Here is a 21,333-nt window from a genome sequence, read left to right on the forward strand (position 1 = left end):
ATAAATATAGTTGAGTATCATCCGCATAACAATGAAAGTTTACAGAATGATTCCTTATAATATTGCCTAACGGAAGCATATATAATGTGAACAAAATAGGTCCGAGCACTGAGCCCTGTGGCACTCCATGACCAACTTTGGTTTGCGTGGAAGATTCATCGTTAACACGTACAAACTGAGAGCGTTCAGATAGATAGGACCTAAACCAGCCTAAAGCAGTTCCCTGCATGCCAACTAAGTGCTCTAGTCTTTGCAATAGGATATCATGGTCGATAGTATCAAATGCAGCACTGAGATCGAGCAAAACAAGAATAGAGACAAGTCCCTTGTCTGAGGCTATTAGAATAACATTTGTGACTTTAACCAGAGCTGTCTCTGTGCTATGATGTGTTCTAAAGCCAGACTGAAAATCTTCAAATAAATCATTGTTTTTTAAGTAATCACACAACTGTTTTGCGACCGCTTTCTCAAGAATTTTTGAGAGGAACGGAAGTTTAGAAATAGGTCTATAGTTGGCTAAAACCTCTGGATCGAGGTTGTGCTTTTTAAGAAGCGGTTTTATCACTGCTACTTTGAATGATTGTGGAACATAGCCTGATAATAAAGACATATTCATAATATTTAATAAAGAAGTGCTAATTAATGGAAACACTTCCTTCAACAGCTTAGTTGGAATTGGGTCTAACATGCACGTTGATGGTTTAGAAGAGAGAATCATTGAATGTAATTGTTCAAGGTTTATGGCTGAAAAGCATTCTAGTTTACTATCTAGTGTAATATTAGAACTTACGTTTCCGGGAGCTGTTGATAACACTATACTGGTCAAAGGCAAGAGGTCATTAATTTTGTTTCTAAGAGTAACAATTTTATCGTTAAAAAAGCACATAAAATCATTACTACTGAGTGCTATGGGAATAGAAGGCTCAATGGAGCTGTCTGTCAGCCTGGCTACAGTGCTGAAAAGAAATCTTGCATTATTCTTATTCTCATCTATTAATGAAGAGTAGTAGGCTGCTCTCGCTTTACGCAGTGCTTTCTTATATTCATTGAGAGTAATATGCCAAATTAAACGAGATTCTTCAAGTTTAGTGGAACGCCATATCCTTTCAAGTTGTCTAGACTTTTGCTTTATTTTGCGGGTTTCGGCATTATGCCATGGAGCTAATCTGTGTTGTTTTATTTTCTTCTTTTTCAAAGGAGCAACAGAGTCTAATTTTAGTCGCAGCGCATCTATAGCACTATCAACAACATGATCAATTTGGGGTGGTGTACATTTTGTATAAGTTTCCTCCCCTACATGCAGACATGCTATCGAGTTAAGTATTGGTGGAATCTCTTCCTTAAATGTGGCTATAGCACTAACAGATAGGTTTCTGCTGCAAGAGCTTTTGACTAATGCTTTGTAGTCTCGTAATAGTACTAAAAAAGTTACTAAGAAATGGTCGGATAGAGCAGGATTATGCGGTTCGACTAATAGTTGCTCAATTTCAATACCATATGTCAGAACAAGGTCGAGAGTGTGATTATAGCAGTGGGTTGGTTTATTTACACTCTGACAGAAACCAACATAATCTAATATAGAGTTAAATGCAACAGTAAGGCTATTTTTATCATCGTCAACATGAATATTAAAGTCACCTACGATAATTACTTTGTCTGTTTTAAGAACCAAAGTTGATAAAAACTCAGAGAATTCTGATAAGAATTCTGAATAAGGACCTGGTGCACGATACACTGTAACAAATAAGATTGGCTGCAAAGTTTTCCAGGTCGGATGCGTAAGACTAAAACCGAGGCTTTCAAAGGAGGTATAATTTAATTTTGATCACCCTCTCATCAATGTTGACCTTTTAATCAGTTTACAGGGAGTCCACCCACATATTGGGGAAGGCATCTGTGAACACCTGGAGGCACTGAATCACTTTATCTGACTCTATGGCTCTTGTGACCGAGAGTTGACCGGTCATAAAATTGGTAAGATCAGCAATAGGTGAAACTTCCCATTCCTTAAGACAGATAACAGACTTCGGCTTCGGTCGTAAAACGTCAACAGGCCGAAAGGTCAAATATCTAAAGTAAAGACAAAATTAATCCCTCACAATAACAACTACGTACAGTATGTGCACAGCTTGGAGAAGTACTCAGATGTTGTACTTTAGTCAAATATAACTTCCAAATAGCAGGAGTTCTCTGTGACAAGTAAAAGTCCTGCATCAAAATATACTTAAAGTAACAAAAGTAAAAGTACTCATTCTGCAGATTGGCCCATCTCAGAATCATTAAAAACATTTTCAAAGCTGTTAAAGGTGCAGCTAGTTTGAATGACTTTGTCTACTACAGGGTAGCTTGTGAATTTACTCCAGGTGTAACTAAAGTCTGATTTATTGTGTCTGAGTTGTTGCAGGGTAGTAATACAAAGTAGCTATAAAATGAAATACTCCCCTCAAGTACAAGTCTCTCAAAATTGTACTTAAGTACAGTACTTGAGAAACGTACTTACTTTACACCACTGCGTATTTGCTCCTTTTAACATGCATCTGTATATAAATGGCATTCAGTGCATGTGGGCTGTAATAAAACAGAACAGCTTGCCACATAACTAATCAGGGTGTTAATTTGTATCCTCATATAGGATGACAGCTCTTTGTGGCTGCACATTCTTATTCAATTCAATAGCAGTCATGTAATCTCAGGTTTTATATATGTGCAGTTTGTCCATTTGTGACCCTAATTATTTAAATGTAGCATTAATCCTCTGAATCCGGGGGATTGTGAAGCTGAATTAGGGTCAGCCAGAGGTTAATGATGATCAGAATTATCTAGGTGGTTCTCTACACCGTCTTTTTATAAAACCTGCATTTAATGTGGCTGCTGCGTGCTTGTAGACTCAAACTGCCCACCTTGTGGATGTCCTGTTTTGTTCATGTTTGTTGACGTGGAAGCAGTTTTAACCTTTACTCTGTTGATATATCCGTTGTATAGTTAGGCTCACTGCCAAATGGTGCTTTTATTTGCAAGTTGTTTATTTTTGGCCGGTATTTTTTTTCAGCTATTCGAGTGACCCCTCACACAGCGCTGATTAATAGAATAGATCCCAGTCGGATAAGTGTTAAGGTTTGACTGCTTTTGATTTCTGTCAAAAGATTGTGAGTGTCTGATCTTTCAGTGTGCTATAGTCTAATCAATAAGAACTTGGGTGGCCACTTACATGTTCTGCATGAAAGCATTCACCCCGGTACAGTTCAGCACAAACAAAGCACCGCGGAAATTGAGAGAAATGAAAAGGGAATAACCAATCGAGCTACTATAGGTGAAAGAATGCTGGGAATACTAATTCAATACTTCTTGAAAGCTTTTGTCGTGATTTTGATGCACATTTTTCTCTGGGCTGCAATCTATGCCCATCAACAATTCAAAGTGTGACTGAAAGGTGTTGGGAAATGCTCTTAATAATATTATTTATAAAATCAGGCCTGACAGGCATATTTTTGACTGCTGCTGTCAGAAAAAGTAATTGGCCTGTTTTTCCAAAGCATGAAAGGGGTCTGTCCATCTGTGTGTTGGACGAATAACTGCAAGACATAATGATTAAGTACAAATATGTATTATTCTGTTATGTATGTAAACATTACCACCAGTGTGCCTGAGCTTAGAATAATAATGTATGTCGACCAAATCCACATGTATCTAAAGAATACTAAATAACAACTATTTAAAAATACATAGTAAAGTACATATTGACTACCCTTTTGAGACAGATTTATAATCAAGGTTTGCTTCGTCTTTTTAAAGTATGAAAACTCAATCGAGCTGGAACTTGGGTGCCTTCAGGGTCTGTTCCCAGTTGAGTTTCTATTAGCATACCATTATCCTTTAGGTTTGTTTTCCCCATATATCCTTCCTGCACAAAGAAAATATATATTATGTAATTCCTATATTCTCTCACTGTGGTTTAAATGCACACAAACAATAAGTATGTGTTATAAAAGCAGTAAAAAGATAACTTGGAATTATTGTAGCAACATCAATATTTACATTTTTGGAAAATGTCCAGGTCGTTAGCTCGTTGCGCACTCAATGTGCTCAGAGCGGGTGAAGAGCTTGCAGCTTCACCTGTTTGTGATCCTAATGAGGAGATCAGGCAGCCTGACAAGAAGGGCTTTAATGTAATTAATATCGTGTCACGGCTTAGCTGGCATACATGTAGTATCAGATGCCCTCCGGCTCTCATCAGGTCTAACATGACGCCACTGGTAGCCCGTGACTTGGCATAAGCAGTATCTAAGGAGGAGTGCATGGGACCCAGGGGTGCACTTGATTTGGTCATCAACATAATGAGGTCATTTTAAACAGATTGCCGCTGAGACAGATAATAAGCACATCATCAATTTGGCGGCCTGACCTTTATTAACAAAGCATCAAACTGTCGTGCCCTGGCTTAATATACATATTCTAAGGGCACTACCTGCCTATCATAGTTTTATTTATTTTTATTTTTGGAATGTATGTAATTGAATATGGATATGTTGATTAATACATGCTTTCCAGTAATCTCATATCATTATGTTGCATTAAAAAATAGTTTTGATCCAAATATAAACAAAAGGATACTCTTACCGAAACCAAAAACACTTCTAAACCCTGATACAAATTCTAAATTGATTGGAAGGTATTTAAATGCAAGGCTCAAGACGGGAAAAAGAACAGGCCTTTTTTACTGATAAACACATATAATTGATATATAGATATATATTTTATAATGTTAAATTCTCACCCTTCATATATTGCATTACCAAATGTCTTGAATATATTCTGACCACATTTTCCATTTTATGCCTTTAATTAAATTACATTTATCAGATTAAAGCACTTTGGTGAGATTAAAAATAATCCTTAGGAATTGTTCAGACCTATTTAGAACATCATTACAATGAAATATTCTGAATAATATCCATTCAAATAGTCAAAGTATGTCTTAGTTTAAACCTATTAAACTTCAGCGAAAACAAATCTCATATTTAAGATGTTATTGTGAACATTTTGAAAAAAGCATTTTTAAAAGATGAATTCTATTCACTGAGAGTATGAATATATGTGTTCATTTGGTGTTATTTGTAAATGCTGCTCTATTGGTAACCTTGCATTGAAGCGGGCTCACATTAAATGGTGGAACTGACAGCCTGCTATGTACTTTGTACAAATTGACAACCTTTAATAGAAACTCTGTTCTGACTGATGTTCTCATCTCACCCTGCCGCTCAATGAGAGACGCGCGCTCTATCTCTGGTCAGTGAGAAATGGTCAGTGCTTATGGGTAGATGTGCCAACTTGTATGTGACATCGAGTCTCAGCAGAGCTCACACTGATCTAAGCTGCAAGCTTTCATATTGAGGGTGCGTGTGACTTCTTTTATTATTTTTTCTTACCTCATCTGCACTGTTTCCTCTGCCACATTATGTGTTCCTCATATCTGTGTTGATGGCGAACAACAGAACAACATTAGGACAAATCAAGTGAATCTGCCATCGTGGCCAACAGCCTCTGTGGTTCATCTCATTAACCTCTGACTTTTAAGAAAAACATTCAGCTTCACATCATCTCGTACAATCATTTTCCAGTTATTGACCTAACAAATAGAATTGGCTAAAGAAGAAATGTAATAATACAGCGTAATACTCCACATGCATCACAGGTTGTTACGATGTCTGCTATCAACATCCTGGTCATTAGTCATCATAGACACATGCTCACTGTGGCTGGCAACAGACATTAGAGAGATGGAAGACAGCAGCGTGTTGGAAACCATCCATATTCTTCTTCTTTCAACCAAATCTCAGTGTTTAGTACCCTTTCTTTTACTAGTTAATGTGAACAGGGATTTCCAACACGGATTTATTTGTGAAAATAAGATTTGATCATATTGTTTAAACATTATATTTTAGACTTGCAATTACCTCCTGTCTTTTCCCCTGAAAAGTAGTATATTATGAAATTATCATTTACATAGAATTGTAAAAAAAAAAAAAAAAAAGGCTTGAAAAATAAATGTGTTTCATCGATTCATGTTTCCTCCCCTCTCAGGCTGTGTAGACAGTACAGTAGATAACAGCATGGGGCAGATTAAAACAAGTCCATTTCAAACGTCACTCTTTGCTCAATGATATACAGTTTGGGATTAGGAATGCACACAGAAATCCAAACAAGGACTCTTCACTCGAAAGTCACACAAAAACACCTGCCAGATCCGCATTCATGTGCGCACACACACTCGCAGGACGTGGCTGTGTTGACTCCTTGTGACATGACTATACACTCTAATCTCCGTCAGGGATCACACGGCGCACTCCGTGCTTCAGTCTGACTAATGTCTCTCCATCCTCTGCCTCCTAAGCCACGCTGGCCTTTGACTTGTTTACACAGATTAAAGATGTGATGTTGATGTGCTGGATCAAACAGCAGCTCTGCCGAGGCGTAACAAATGTCAGCATGATGAAGGTGTGGACTCTAATGCTGTATTATCTCTGCAACATTGTTTAGTGGATACGAGAGAGGGAGCAGGTGTGATGAATGTCCGGCAGAGACAGACACGCATTTCTACCTGTCTCATCCTGTCTGAGGGGGGGGGGGGGGGGGGGGCACAATCAATTTAGCCGGGGGGGGGGGGGGGGGGGGGGGGGGGCGGGGGAGTCAGGCAATCCAATCTGAAGATGTTTGCTGGATGACGGGGTGAAGGCAGTGAATGGACATGGCACAGTTTGGCCCTGGGAGATTTATGTCTGACATGACCAGGGAGGATAGACGAGAGTGGGTCGAGGACAAAGTGGAGGGGTCAGCACGGGACAGACAGGTGTCACCTGATGCATTGTGGGTTAACAGCCTCCGAATGATGCTGCCGTCTGCTCAGCCCACAACAAAGACTTCTATAAAGCAAGGCTGGATTCTTTCCTTTTTCTCTGCATGACTCTGATGTTACGCAACTCAGGCTTGTCTGATTGCATATATATATATATATATATATGTATGTATGTCGAGTTTAAAACATATTTGGATAAAATAATGGACAAATTACAATTTAACATTTGATCTTGGTTTTCATTAGTTGATGTTATTTAGTTGAGGTAAATTCCCTGGTTATTGACATTCATATGTATTGACACTTGATATTAAGTCTGGTTACTAAATGTAGGGTTTTGCAGAACCATATAATATGATGATTCTTGTTTGGTGATGGGGTTTGTTCACCTTGACCCTATACGGTTTTGCGACTCTATAACAATGTTGCGGTTTCCGCCTTAGCTCCAAAAAGACAAAGATCGTACGTCAAACGGCAGCTACAGGCCTTGTTAACAGTTGTGTCAGGTTTTATGAACAAATGACAAATGCTGTCATTTTTTATTTGAGGGACAGTCTTATAAAAAGAAAAAATGCCATCCCTATCAGTCCACAGCTGATATGTTCCTTTTTGTAGTCATCCATCACACAGGCTGTATGAGTCAACAGTCAGTCAACAACAGTTTGCTTTTCAGAGTCTGTTAAAGATAGTGAATCTCATTGTTTTATCATCAGTGAAAGCAAGGTCTTTCTATATTATGTAGGCGGGTACATTTGACTCTGGATAAAGATCATTAGACCGTACTGGGGTCAAATGTCTAAGAGGAAAAATAAGCTCTTGTTTAAAATGTAAAATAATTAAAAATATAACACACTGACCTTTTCTCCAACCCTTTTTTAAAGGATGCTCTGCTGACGGGCTCTAATTAACATTAGCCTGCAGCAGCTGTCTGGTGTCTTCTGGGAAGCCTAAAACAATCCTGGCCATCCCGTAGTCCTGTAAGACACGGCACAAGGCCATCAGTTCATCTGTTCATCCCCCCACCCTCCATCTTACCCACCTCCTTCTCCTTTTCCTCTCCAAAGAAAAAAACAAATGGAAATGTGTTCATAGATGCTGCCATTAGAGAGGCTTTCTCTCCTTCTTCTGTACATTTCATCTTTTCACTCCCGTTTACGCTCAGTCGGTAGCTGACTGAAAGCTTGCAGCAAGCACTTAAGAAAATGTAGGACGTTGTTGAGTTCAAACAGGTTAAAGATGGGCTTACAACATGCTGATGATTGTGTGGCCTTAAAAATGTAAAGTTAGTACCCACTGCTAGCTACTGTACGATCATTTCTACAAGAAATAATTTGACATTTGACAGACCATGAATATCGTGCAACAAATCTTGTCAGTTTTTAATTATTGGGATGATGTTCGCACCTTTTATTTGTATGTAAATTATTTGATTTTGATGTGTCATTAATGGTTTTTGATCATCATGAAATGATGATTTACACATTTTAACATCAAGTTCCAGGAATTGTTGCAAATTCATGATATCATTTGAATATTGGGATAACAGCGCCTAGTCTGTCCTGGAAGACAATCGTAGTTTTAAACTTGGTTGCTCACAAGTGCCATAATGTTTTGTAAGCGAAGAAAAACATTTCTTGTAACTCATTTTTCATTTTAACATTGACAAAGAAACAGTAGAAAAGTCACAAGCAGTCTTTTTGCACTGGTAAACGCTGCAAATCAATGAATGTGCTCCACCACCTTGTTGCCTCTGAAGTTCACTGTCCTTGATCTGACAATTATCCAATTGAGGTGCCTTTTGCCGGAAAATGCTATGGTTTAGGTCGTGATACACACAGAAGGCAGTTGTGGATGACTACAGACATCCTATCAATGCGGTTGTGTTGCTGTATTTACTCAAGCTTCTGTTAACCCATACTCAGGTTGTAGCATCAATATTGAGTCAGGCTCTAAATATTTGCTGTGCTCTGAAGCTGCCAGCTGAAACGCTGTGAGCTCCAAAGATCTTTTTGCCAAGAAATGAAAACATTTCTGATCTGTCATAGCACAAAGATTTTCTGACATTTTTATTTTAAATCACGGATAAGAATAATCTCTAAAACAAAACCCAAGAAGACTTACCTAAACTATGATTGATTGGTTCCTATTTTTTGGTGAAGGTCAAAAGAACACTTCTTCAGCTCAAGGCATACAGCGGTAACGCCTCTCTCTCCAAGATAAATTCAGGTAGCGTGAGAACACCTCCTGAAAACGATTCCCCCATACCTTCAGTGATTTTGTGTAGTGCCGACAACTACTCCCTACGCACCTGCCATTTTTCACCGAAAAAATCTATCAGCTGCAGGGGGGCTCATTTTCATCATCACTTCATTGACTTTCTCCCCGGCTAAATTCTCCGTACAACTACGTAGTGATACAGCTCAAGGCCAGGGAGATCATAGCACGTCCTAATGAGCATGTGTGTGTGCATGCACTCCTTTTTCCTTTAGCCTTGTTAGCTGACATTTAGGGAAGGCGCTCACATGTTGCTGACAAAAGCGTTCCAATTGAGGCTCTTGCTAGGTGAGGCACGTATATCTCTGTGCTTGATCTTGGCAGCTCGGAGCTATGATCATCACACAGGCGGTCAAAAGAACAAACCAGGTGACGGAGAAGCACCCTGCTGGGATGTTCTGTTGATTGAGCATCTTTAATGGTCATGCTCAGGGCACAATGCATAACGGTTCAAAAGGAGGCTTGATTGCTTAGTATTCAATGCACATACCAGAGCCATAGCTAAAGCCAGTGTATTTTCAGTACATTCAAAGTACATCTGAACATAAAATAACTGTAATATGCAAATAAACATGTTAAATGTATTTTGTTTGTGTTGGACCACTATCCTGCCGATACTTGGGCGCTGTCGGTATAAGTGTTGCCCATCTCAGAAATGATGGAAGTCCTCCTGACAGCTATTGTAAACACCTGTATTATCTACATTTATTGTCTACAGCTTAATGTATCCCAAGATTCCCCTACATAATATATTCTGCTATTTCATATTTGTTAATAAAGTCAATATAGAGTGTAGTTTCTGAAAGTCTAATATACCATTCAACTGGTATGAATTGCAGTAAAACCTGCCAAATGTATCAATATCAAATTATAGTATTCACATGTTATAATGTCATTACACGACAAATCAAAAGTCGCCTCTTTCTGCTTTATCCAGCTACATTATTTTCAAATAGTCTCTAGATCTTTATCTTGGGTCGTAAAGTAAACACCAGCTTATCCAGTTATAATATATTGATTCCATTTTTAAAACCCCACACAGAGTTGAAAAACACAGTCCTGTGTGCCTGTTGCCATGGAGATGATCGGTAAGAAGAGGATTTTACGTTATCTGTAAACAATTTTGTATTACACCAAAGGCCTAACAACCATTACATTTGCAAGACTGTGTGAGGTAATTACAACATAGTCTATTCACTAAGACAGAGACATTTTCTTTGTACGTTATTCTCTCCATCCTTGGGAAGCAGCTATGGTTGTGTAATAGTTCCTCCATGTTGACTCAGCTTCCTCCTTATAGCCACTAAGGTCTTTAATGTTTCCGATGCTGACCTTATTCCCAGCATGCGTGATGTGATCCAACATGACATTCAAGTATGTCCACTGGACCACCGATTGGCTCTTAGTGCTGCTCACCTTAACAAGAGGAGGCCCGGCTCTCCGGTTCCCTCCACTATCCCACGGGGAATAAACCGATCATCTCTTGTTTTCCAAATGGACCTGAGGCACCACTGTTGAGCTTCCCCTCAGGTAGTCAGACAGGTGGAGAAGTGGGAATAAAGGTCACTGAAGGCACTAAATGACTGACATGGATTGTTGGTTTATTAAATCAGATTTACATACAGGACAGTGAAGAAAGAAACACTGGAGTAAAGTGCACCATAGCACAGCGTGTGGTCACTGTGATCTTTGCAGGCACTGAAGTGTGTTAAACAATCTGCCTGTTCACATATCCTGACCACCATGGCTGAGGCCTAACCTTAGGGATGTGACCTGCGCTAATGGAAATCAATGAAACCACTGGCATTTCAAATGTGGCATGATGAGATGTGTGAAGTTACCAGTAGAGAAGGGGATACATTGATCCAAAGAATAAATTGATGCAAGCTGCAGTGATAGATGTTGCTTGCTTATACTTATAACATGTGTGGATATGAGCCACACATGGGCTGAGTAACCTGTAGATCACTGTTGTCCAACCAGCATTGTGTAAAAAAAGACCTGGTGCTAAATACTGCCGTAGTAGATTCAAAAAGCTCAGGGAGGAATGATGCCTCAGAGGTAATCACACGAGGAGTTATGAAAGACAAAGCAACAGGGCAGGATACTGTGACATGTTATTCTGTGATATTACAGTACTAGCTGAGGTGCAGATCTTAAATCGAAGTTATGTGGGTGTTGGATGTGCTGTAGAAGGTTCCCCGTGAGAATCACGGTGAGAAACATTCTTTGCCGAAGGAGAGGGAAAGAGAACATTCCTGCTTACCTTTTTTCTCAAAGATATGCAGTTCACAGGTGCACCGCCATCCTCCTCATGTCACCTGCTCATTATTTTACAACAAATAGCATTCCTGCCATTTCAAAACACAGAGATAACATTACAAGCTTCTTTTATGTTTTTCCAATGTTAAACCAACGAGCAAACACACTTTACAATGCAAAGACGTGTTTGCCCTTTCAACTAACTGACAGGGCCGGCTCTCTAACAATTAGGATCACTGCCTTTTTATTTTTCAGAGGAATATTTCCAAAAGGCTCTCTATCAGTGTTTGTTCTTTCAATTCCTAATTGTAAATATTCTGAATCGTAGAAGGACTAATAGATAAAATTGCACTGCTCCGCTTTGCACTGATAGACTCTTTGTTATTGAAATGTTAATATGCTCATGGCTTATTATTTGTGGCAGTCACTCCTAATTATTAAAAACGTCTGTTATCAGCAGGTTGCAGGGTCTGAAGCCAATAACTCCTGATAAAAGCAAATGAAGGGATTAATGGATTTCATTAGCTTCATGATTTACTAATAGGCATTGTGTTTCCTAGCATGGTCTAAATGCCCACATCCAGCCTCAGGTTGAATGAATAAGAAACAACAGGTATGTTGCAAATGCTTTGGTACAAGTATGACAGAGGGTCCTCGTGAACTACGACACAGATATTCTGTAGAGGTAAATAAGTGTGCTGTTCAATAGGAGGACGAAGAACAAAGTAAAACCGAACCTTCGAGGCTGAGGGTAGAAAGCCTTGCATTTGGCACAGAGGCAGGTGCAGCTTTCTGTAGACTCTGATCTTGAGATAAGTGGCCATTAAAGTCCCATGATCACTTAATACACCTGTCATTCACCATCAACTGTGCGTTAACACCGTGAGCTGGCCTTACCACAGAGGAAGAAATACAGTTTCCAACAACATGATCACAACATTTGCATTTGGCTTGCTGGTGTTTTTAATCTCCCCTTCCACCATGAGCCCATTTTAAAACACCAAGCTGCTTTTTATTCTGAAAGCACACTCATTTACCCAACCCAACAGTTGTTGGGATTCATTGGAGATACAAAAACGTATTGCACTGCAACTTGTTCCTGTGGTTTATAGTTCATGGAACTATTGAAAGTGTCTATTTGTTTAACTAAGTGGATTTTGAAGGATCAATCATTTCAATGTTATATCTGCAAAACTGTTTCTTTAATGAGAATTTCATATCTACCCAAGCAATATCGTTATTGAATAACCTCGAGGAATTGTACCTCTGAAACATACACAGATTGGAAACTCTGTTCTCCTTATTCTGGCTTTTGGATGAAGTTGTCAGTAAAAGCAAATAGAGTATTGACTGTGCTGTCCAACATCTGATGCATAACCACGGCTTTGTGTTGCAGATTTGCTTTGTAAAGACAGGCTGTTTATCTCGAAACAATGTTTTCTCTTATTTTGCTCTAGAAAAATAAACAAACCGGACAATAGAGTTGGGACCTTGGCCAGTCAATGCAATGTTATCATTAATAGAGTCATTACAAAATAGGAAGCTGTTTATGTATAAATGGATTTTCTGGTAATTGTTTTTGTATCCTAAGGCTTAGGATGTGTTGTGCTGGTCTGTTTATTTTTGTCAGGATCATAGCTAAGGGTTGCTTGTTTTCTGCATGAATATGCCGTTGGAAAGTGTGGATGCCAGGTATTTTTTAATTGAATCCAAAAGTCCAAAACAGAATGTCTTTCCTTCCAACACTTGTAACTCTTTCTCCTGTTGTAAATTGATTTGTAAAATTAGATTTTGTGTGAAATTGCTCTTCAAACTTCAGCTCTCACCTCTTAGCTGTGAGAATGTACTCCAATGGCCTCTGACAGTGTTTTAATTAAAGGTTTATTAAGTTTCCCTTCCTCCTTAACTTGATGTGATTTGATCAGCCATGTAACTTGTTTGCTTTATATTTAGCTTTTATTACATTAATTACAAATTGAAAAAATCTCATCTTATTAGAGCTATGTTCTATCAAGAGTCTTCAGAGTGGGTGAATGAAAGAGTAATAGGGATTTAGGAGATGACCTAGAGTCAAAGATAATGTATATTAAATATATCAGCCAGGGGATGTAGGGTATAACAAATTGGGAGATACATCTGAATTTCCGATATATATATATATATATCATATATTTATGAGAAAAAAAAGTGGATATTTTCTGACATTAAAGGGATTATTTAACAAGAAGCTTACTCAGAAATGTAGACGAAGAAATATTACCTGTCATTCAGAGAAATCGAAGTGACCTTGTGTACGAAAATGTGTTTACAAATGTTTGTGTTTTTGTGTCAATTAACCACATTGCTTTGCTTTACAAGATTTAAAGTTTTTATTGAAATATTAAAAACTTGGCAATAAGTGCCCCTAATACCTCCACAAATTAAATATAGCAGTAGACATAATCAATGAATGAGAGATATTCAATAGAAAGAACATCCAGAGGAATGGTGCCATTGTATTTATTGTTTTATTTTAAGGATGCACATACAGTACAGGAGCAGCCATGATGAGGGAAAATCAAATGAAAGAGAGTCACTTGATGTTGTCTCCCTGTTTATGCTGATTTTTTATAATTACTGCTTCTCTAAATCAGTCCAACTGCAATCGTCAAGGCCCCTATTTGTTACATTGAGCCCTCCAGAAAAACATGCTGGATCCAAGGCTGAAATGTAAGTGTTGGTTGTAAGGTCAAGTGGAAGTCATTGAAATATTTTGGTTTATTTTCCCTCTTCCTGGAGGCAGGTCAGTAGTTTTCTGCTGTGAATAACAGTCGAGTTGAGGTTGCTGCAGGCCTCCAGTACTAGCTGCCCTTGTGCATATTATACTGTCATCTACTAATCAGAGCCATGAGCTGTTGCTGTGAGACATGGCTTCGCATATGAATGCTTTCAGTTTTTTTCCAAATGGGTATGCTAGCTAAAACGTTTGGTCATGTGGGATATTTTCTTGTTTCTTTGCTGCTTGAGGGTGGTTGAGAGCTGTTTGGTTTGCCAACAGTCTTGTCAGATAGCAGGCCAATGAGTTACAGTGTTTCCTCGTTGGTTTCTTTACTCGTCGCAGTTCCACCAAAACAAATATGGAAAGGGAGGTTGTCAGTGTTCAGTCCCACAAGATGTTGAACAGAATCAGCCCAATCTGACTCTCTGCTGTCGTCACAAAGCCTCACGACTGGGCCTGTCGGAGGAAGGAAGGAAGGTTCTGGATGTGCCTGTGGTAACATTGGCACCTAATGTCGCTGCAGCTAGCCTGGCTTTCCTCTCCCCCTACACCCCAGCCAAACCCCTCCACCACTACCAGCACCACCCTGCTCTGAGTGATGTCAGGAGTCAGGGATTCTGGATGCTGAAGGAGAGCGCAACGGCAGCAGGCGGCCGAGATAAGGCCCCCCCACCTCCACAGATTAAACAGCAGGATTAACCTCTCTACTCCACCGCTGCCACCATGGTGTCTTTCACCCCCTTATCTGCCCCCACCTCCCCCTTTTCTCCTCCAACATTTGCCGCCATACATTTGTACAGTTGTCATGATGTAGGAAATTGCTTTTTAACCCTATGTGGCTTGGCTCTGTCCTTGGCAATTGAAACATAAGAAAATGGAACAGACAAAAAAATAAGAAGGTTCTCTTCAAAACGCTTTTTGGTGTCATCCCAAGACAGTTTTGAAATAGCATGTCTGCAGTAATAAGAACGGAAAACCTCCTGAATGTGTGACTGATTACAGCAATTTTGTTTATTTTCTCAGTTTTTCGGTTTCCTTTCTTTGCATTTGCCAGATTTAATGACTTGAAGATTCAACATTTGAGTTATTCATGTTCAAAGGAATAAGGAGAGCCAGAAGCACCAAGAAATAGTCCAACAGATAATGTCCTCAGCTGTGCCACCCTGAAGCCACACTACAGAAATCATTTGCAGATATCTATTTATTTCATGCTCCACTGTTCCGAGCTCCAACCACACGTACAACAATATTTGTCCAGTTCTCGGGTTTCATGGTTATTGGATAGCAATCAAAAAACATGTAGGCTATGTTTAACTAGTCCACCAAAATGGAACAGTATATATTTACATACATTGTGTGCAGTGGCGTTTTTATATGTACAAAAGTGGTGGGGCACAACAAACTTAGATGTCTATAGCTTCTGCAGAGAGGTTCATGGCTGGTGAGGCACTGGCACTGACTCTTCAGGTTTACAAATATTATATTTTGACCTAAATCAAAATATAATATTATTTTCAAAAGCTTTTGAACAGTTCAACAAAAGGATACCCAACATTTTTAATTTTATCATTTAAATATTGAATTGTTCTCTCTTAGTAAGATCCCATTTTCAATACAATTGCAGTCTTACCTTGACTTGAAGATGAAGTCCATTTGCCTATCCTTCTGGACAAAAATCTCTATTACTTTTTTGTAAACGTCCTCCTTATGTTCTTGTAGTTTCAAAAGTCTATCATAAATCTAATCTAATCAATAGATTTATGATTCGAAAATTATAAAAGTCGGGTAGACATGTGGATATTATCCGGCTGAACAAAACGTGCTTTTATCTAACAGCTACGTTCTCATTCATAACACTCCGTTCGATGTCTCACTATGGGATGCGCCTCATCGCGGAGCAAACAGAAGCATCAATCTCATTACGCCAATCCTGATTGGCTGGTGATCTTGACGTCAGCGTCAGGGAATCCACCCCCTATAAGTAGCTTGCGCTACGTTGCATGCGTCATTCAAACACCTCTTCTCGCTTCAGAGCACATCTCGATGGTAGCCGGGCTAGCTTAACAGTCCACAGACTGAACCCAAAGCTAACTTTCGGTCGACGGGCGCTCGCCGGCTACTCTTCTGCTTCGCAAGAAGACTGTTAATGCTAACACACCAGTTAGTATTACAATCGACCTCGCCGTTTCTTTCCTCGGAAATTAAGGTAAGGTTTTGATTTTTTCAAGCTAACAACACACCTGTTGCTAGCTTGCTTTCCCTCACTTCCGACACCACGGTAGCGAGGACGTTTTTTATTTTTCTCTCACAGACAACGTACCTGATACGAGCGGGTCCTCTCCACGCCACGCGGCGAACAAGATGGACGCCTCTCTCCCTCACACCAGAGGAGTCAGGGACTCGGAGGCTCGGCTCTGCGGCTGCGGGTTGAAAATATCAGGCACAGACACACACCAGGTCTGCTCGTCCTGCCTCGCGCTGGCACATGCCCAGGAGGCTATTGACAACCCCGGCTCGTGCGGGCATTGTGCCTGCTTCACCGTAAAGAGCCTCCGCCGACGGTTAGCACGCCAAGCTAGCTTGTTGGGACAGGACCCCCTCATGTCCGCTGATTTGCCGGCTGGCAATTAAGACGCGGGGGCGTCCGCCGCAGAGATTGAGCCCCGCACTGTGTCGGTCTGGGGCTCATCAACAGCGGCAGCTGCGGAACCGGAGTCCCGCGCCGTGTCAGGCTGGGACCCGGTGGTGGCAAGAGACGCGAGAACGGAGCCCCACGCTTTACCAAGCTGGGGCTCCCGGCTGGACCTCACCATGGTTTCGCCCGCGGAGGATGTCCTGGAATCGGATTATATGGAGTACGAAGAGGGTGCCTCTGAGTTCCTCCTGTCTGATTCGGATGAGCAAGAAGACGATATCTTTGTGTCATCGGCTCAGGCTGCAAAGCCGGGAGCAATGGGTGCTCTCCCGGGCGATAGCACACCAGCTTCGCCCTGTCTGAGCATGGACCTGCAGGCCGTGTGTCAGCGTGCCGCGTCCAGACTAGACATCCCGTGGCCCGAAATGGCCAAGGAGACTTCCAGGTCCCGTTACGAGGGGAAACATTTTCCCCAAGCAACGAGGACAAAGAGGCAACTCCTTCCGGTCTTCCCGGAGATGTTGGATGAGGTGGAGAGACCGGCCCTTTAGCAACAAGGCCCCAATCCAGGGTGCCTCCTCCATAGACTGTGACGGTATGGAGAGGCTCGGCCTGCTCCGCATATCGCCTATGGAACCGCTGGTGGCAGCCCACCTCCTACCGAGGCTGGTCCCGTCACCAAGCAGGAACCCCACGCTGCCAGCGAAGGCGGACCGATTCCAGTCGACCATGACTGAACGGTCCTACAGAGCCGCAGCGTTGTCCGCCAGGGCTTTGAACGTTTCCTCGCTGCTAACCGCATACCAAGCGGAGCTCTGCGAGGATCTGTCGAGCAATCCTGGACCGGCCGTTCTGGACGAGATGGCCGCGATCACAGACATTTGTCTCCGTGTTCAACGCTGTGCCGTCCAGGCCACGGGCAAGGCAATGGGGATCATGGTGGTGCAGGAAAGAGCTAGATGGCTCAACCTCACTTCTATCTATTCTATCAATCTCACTTCTAGAAAAGAGGGCTATACCCGCCGAGCAGAGTCAGAGCGGCGTTTATTCCAAGTATTTCCTCGTTCCCAAACGGGAAGGGAACGGGATTCAATACTAGATTTGAGGGTTCTGAACAAATATCTAAAAAGATACAAATTCAGAATGCTCACTCACACATCTCTGCTGCGTCTCGTGCGACAAAACGACTGGTTTACATCAGTCGACCTGAAAGATGCGTATTTCCACATCCCAGTATATTACCCACACAGGAAATATCTGAGGTTCGCATTTCAGGGGATCTGTTATGAATACAGAGTACTTCCCTTCGGTCTGTCTCTCAGTCCAAGAGTGTTTGTACGATGTACGGAAGCCGCGATAGCCCCGTTAAGACAACAGGGTATTCGCTTGGCGACCTACCTAGACGACTGGCTGCTTCTCGCACAGTCGGAGCAGGAGGCTATTACGCAGACAAATGTCCTCGTAAAGCACCTGCTCAACCTGGGTTTCATAATAAACACAGAGAAGAGCATGTTGTGCCCCGCGCAGACTATACTCTTCCTGGGTTTATGCCTGAACTCGGTGCCCTTTTCAGCCCGCCTGTCAGAGGAAAGAGTGAAAGCTTTCAGAGCTTGTCTCGCTCATTTCCAGCTGCGCAAACATGTTCTCTTCAGATCATGCCTGCGGTTACTGGGGCTCATGGCGTCAGCCATCCTGGTCGTACGACTGGGGCGCTTACACATGAGGGAGTTTCAGCGCTGGGTAGCCGCTCTAAAACTAAACCCCGCGCGTCATGGCGCGCGGAGAGTAATGGTTACTGTGAAATGCGTAAAGGCTGGGGAGGTTTTTACGAAGGTCGTCCGGTGAGGGGTCTCTGGAGCAGAGACCTCCAGCGGGCGCACATAAATTACCTGGAGCTTTTAGCGGTGTTCCTCACCCTAAAACGCTTTCTGCCTTTTCTCAGAGGACATCACGTCCTCGTGAGGACAGTCAACACGACCACAATATCGTATATAAACCGCCAAGGGGGTTTGCGTTCTCTCCAGTTACACATGCTGGCACGCAAACTGATCTTATGGAGCGGCAGACGTCTCCTCTCTCTGAGAGCGACGCACGTACCAGGAGTGATGAACCTCATGGCGGATCTACTGTCCAGAGGTGCACCACTATATGCAGACTGGACTCTACATCCAAGGATTGTGAGTCAGCTGTGGGTGCGTTACGGCAGAGCCGCGGTAGATCTGTTCGCATCAAAAGAAAATGCTCAATGTCAGCTGTTCTTTTCAATGCGCGATTGAAACGCACCGTTAGGCGTGGACGCGCTCGCGCACGTTTGGCCTCCGGGCCTTCTGTACGCGTGCCCACCCCTGGCTCTGATACCCCCAACTCTGGCCAGAGTGAGGGAACAACGCCACACACTTATCCTGATAGCTGCACACTGGCCCGCAATGTACTGGCTGGCGGAGATATATCAGCTGCTGTGCGGGCAGCCATGGCAGCCCCCACTACGCAGGGACATACTGTCTCAGGCGGGGGGGGCGATCTTTCACCCACACCCAGAGCGCTGGGCACTATGGGCCTGGCCCGTGAGTGGTACAATCTGAATACAGTGGGACTCCCTCAGAAGGTGATGAACACTATTCAGAGTGCGAGAGCTTCCTCCACCAGGTCTCTCTATGACTGTAAGTGGAGGGTGTTTGAGGAGTGGTGCCTTCAAAAAGGACACATCTCTTTTCAATGTCCTGTCGGGGTGATTTTATCATTTCTACAGGACTTGATTGATAAACACAGAGCTTTCTCTATGATCAAAGTGTACCTGGCTGCTATTGCTGCATGCCATGTGGGCTTTGAGGGAAAGACGGCTAGCCAACATCCTTTGGTCTGCCGTTTTATGAAAGGGGCTCGCAGGCTCCTCCCTGTTTCCAGGTCACTGGTGCCCTTATGGGACTTGGCAGTGGTTTTAGATGGGCTCACTCTAACCCCATTTGAACCCCTTGAAGAAGCTGACATGAAGCACTTGTCACTCAAGACAGTGCTGTTACTGGCCCTGGCATCCAACAAGCGAGTCAGTGACATTCATGCGCTATCTGTACATCCTTCATGCACTCAGTTCGCCCCAGGGCAAACAAGAGTGTTGTTGAAGCCCAACCCTGCCTTTATACCTATGGTGGTTGGTTCATGTACCCCAATTGACATTGAGACATTTCCACCGCCGCTGTGTTCCTCCGGGGAACAGCAGTCGGATTTGCTGTGTCCAGTCCGTGCTTTACGCACCTATATGGACAGATCAAAAGAGTTTCGTCATAATGACCAACTCTTTGTGTCCTGGGCTAACCCTCAGAAGGGCAAGCCCGTTACTAAGCAACGGCTCTCCCACTGGATTGTGGAGGCAATTGCTTTGGCCTATACGAGTCAGGGTTTGCAAGCACCTTCGGGTCTGCGTGCTCATTCGACTCGTGGTCTGGCTACATCCTGGGCTTTGTTCAAGGGTGTTTCCATCCAAGACATTTGTGCAGCAGCGAGCTGGTCCTCGCCGCTCACTTTTGTCCGCTTTTACAGGCTAGACGTCTCTGCTCCAAGCGTGGCCCGAGCAGTGCTGGGCACCTTGTTGAGTCAGAGCTCTACCTGTTAAGTTCTGTTTGGTTTGGTGAATTTCGAGATAAGCTCGTCTGGCAATACGGGTGCTACAATATCCCATAGTGAGATATCGAACGGAGTGTTATGAATGAGAACTATAGGTTACTTACGTAACCCCAGTTATCAGAGTAACATGTAGTGAGATGTCTCACCAGACGGCCCTCCTTGCTATGGTGAAGCGAGAAGAGGTGCTTATTTTGAATGACGCATGCGACGTAGCGCAAGCTACTTATAGGGGGTGGATTCCCTGACGCTGACGTCAAGATACAGCGGTAAAACAGAGCTCATGGTTGTGGCACCCAAGGCACTGCTCCAGAAGGTTGGTGACTTCGTCCTTGAGGTCGACGGCTGCTCCATCTCCCCATCTCCTGAAGCCCGCAACCTGGGTGTGATCCTCGACTCCACCCTTTCCTCCCATTCCCATGTCAAATCAGTGACCAAATCGGCATTCTACCACCTGCGGAACATTGCCAGACTCCGACCGTCACTCTCGGAGTCGGTTGCTGAGACCCTGGTGCATGCATTTGTCACCACCCGCTTGGACTATTGCAATGGTGTCCTGTTCGGGGTTCCCAACAAAACCCTGGACAGGCTCCAGTATGTCCAAAACTGTGCAGCTCGGGTCCTCACACACACAAAGCCGTGGCAGCACATCACTCCCACCCTCATCCACCTCCACTGGTTGCCGGTCAAGTTCCGCATAAACTATAAAGTCCTCCTCCTGACCTACAAGTCCCTCCATGCCCTTGCCCCCCAGTACCTATCGGACATCCTCCACCCCCATGCCCCACCCCGGAACCTGCGGTCTTCAGACTCTGGCCTGCTCACCACCCCCCACACCAAACTGAGAAACTGAGAACCTTCGGGGACAGAGCCTTCAGTGTGGCAGCCCCCACCCTCTGGAACGCTCTCCCTGCGGAGATTCGCAACATCCCC

General features: G+C 42.8%; 1 protein-coding gene across 2 annotated transcripts in view; it reads left to right on the forward strand.

Annotated features, from left to right (window-relative positions):
• asic4a (acid-sensing (proton-gated) ion channel family member 4a) overlaps positions 1-21,333 on the forward strand; it is a 120,313-nt gene that overhangs the window by 35,966 nt on the left and 63,014 nt on the right. The window lies entirely within an intron of this gene.

Source organism: Pseudochaenichthys georgianus, chromosome 21, assembly GCF_902827115.2.
Source record: "Pseudochaenichthys georgianus chromosome 21, fPseGeo1.2, whole genome shotgun sequence".
Lineage (NCBI taxonomy): Eukaryota > Metazoa > Chordata > Actinopteri > Perciformes > Channichthyidae > Pseudochaenichthys > Pseudochaenichthys georgianus.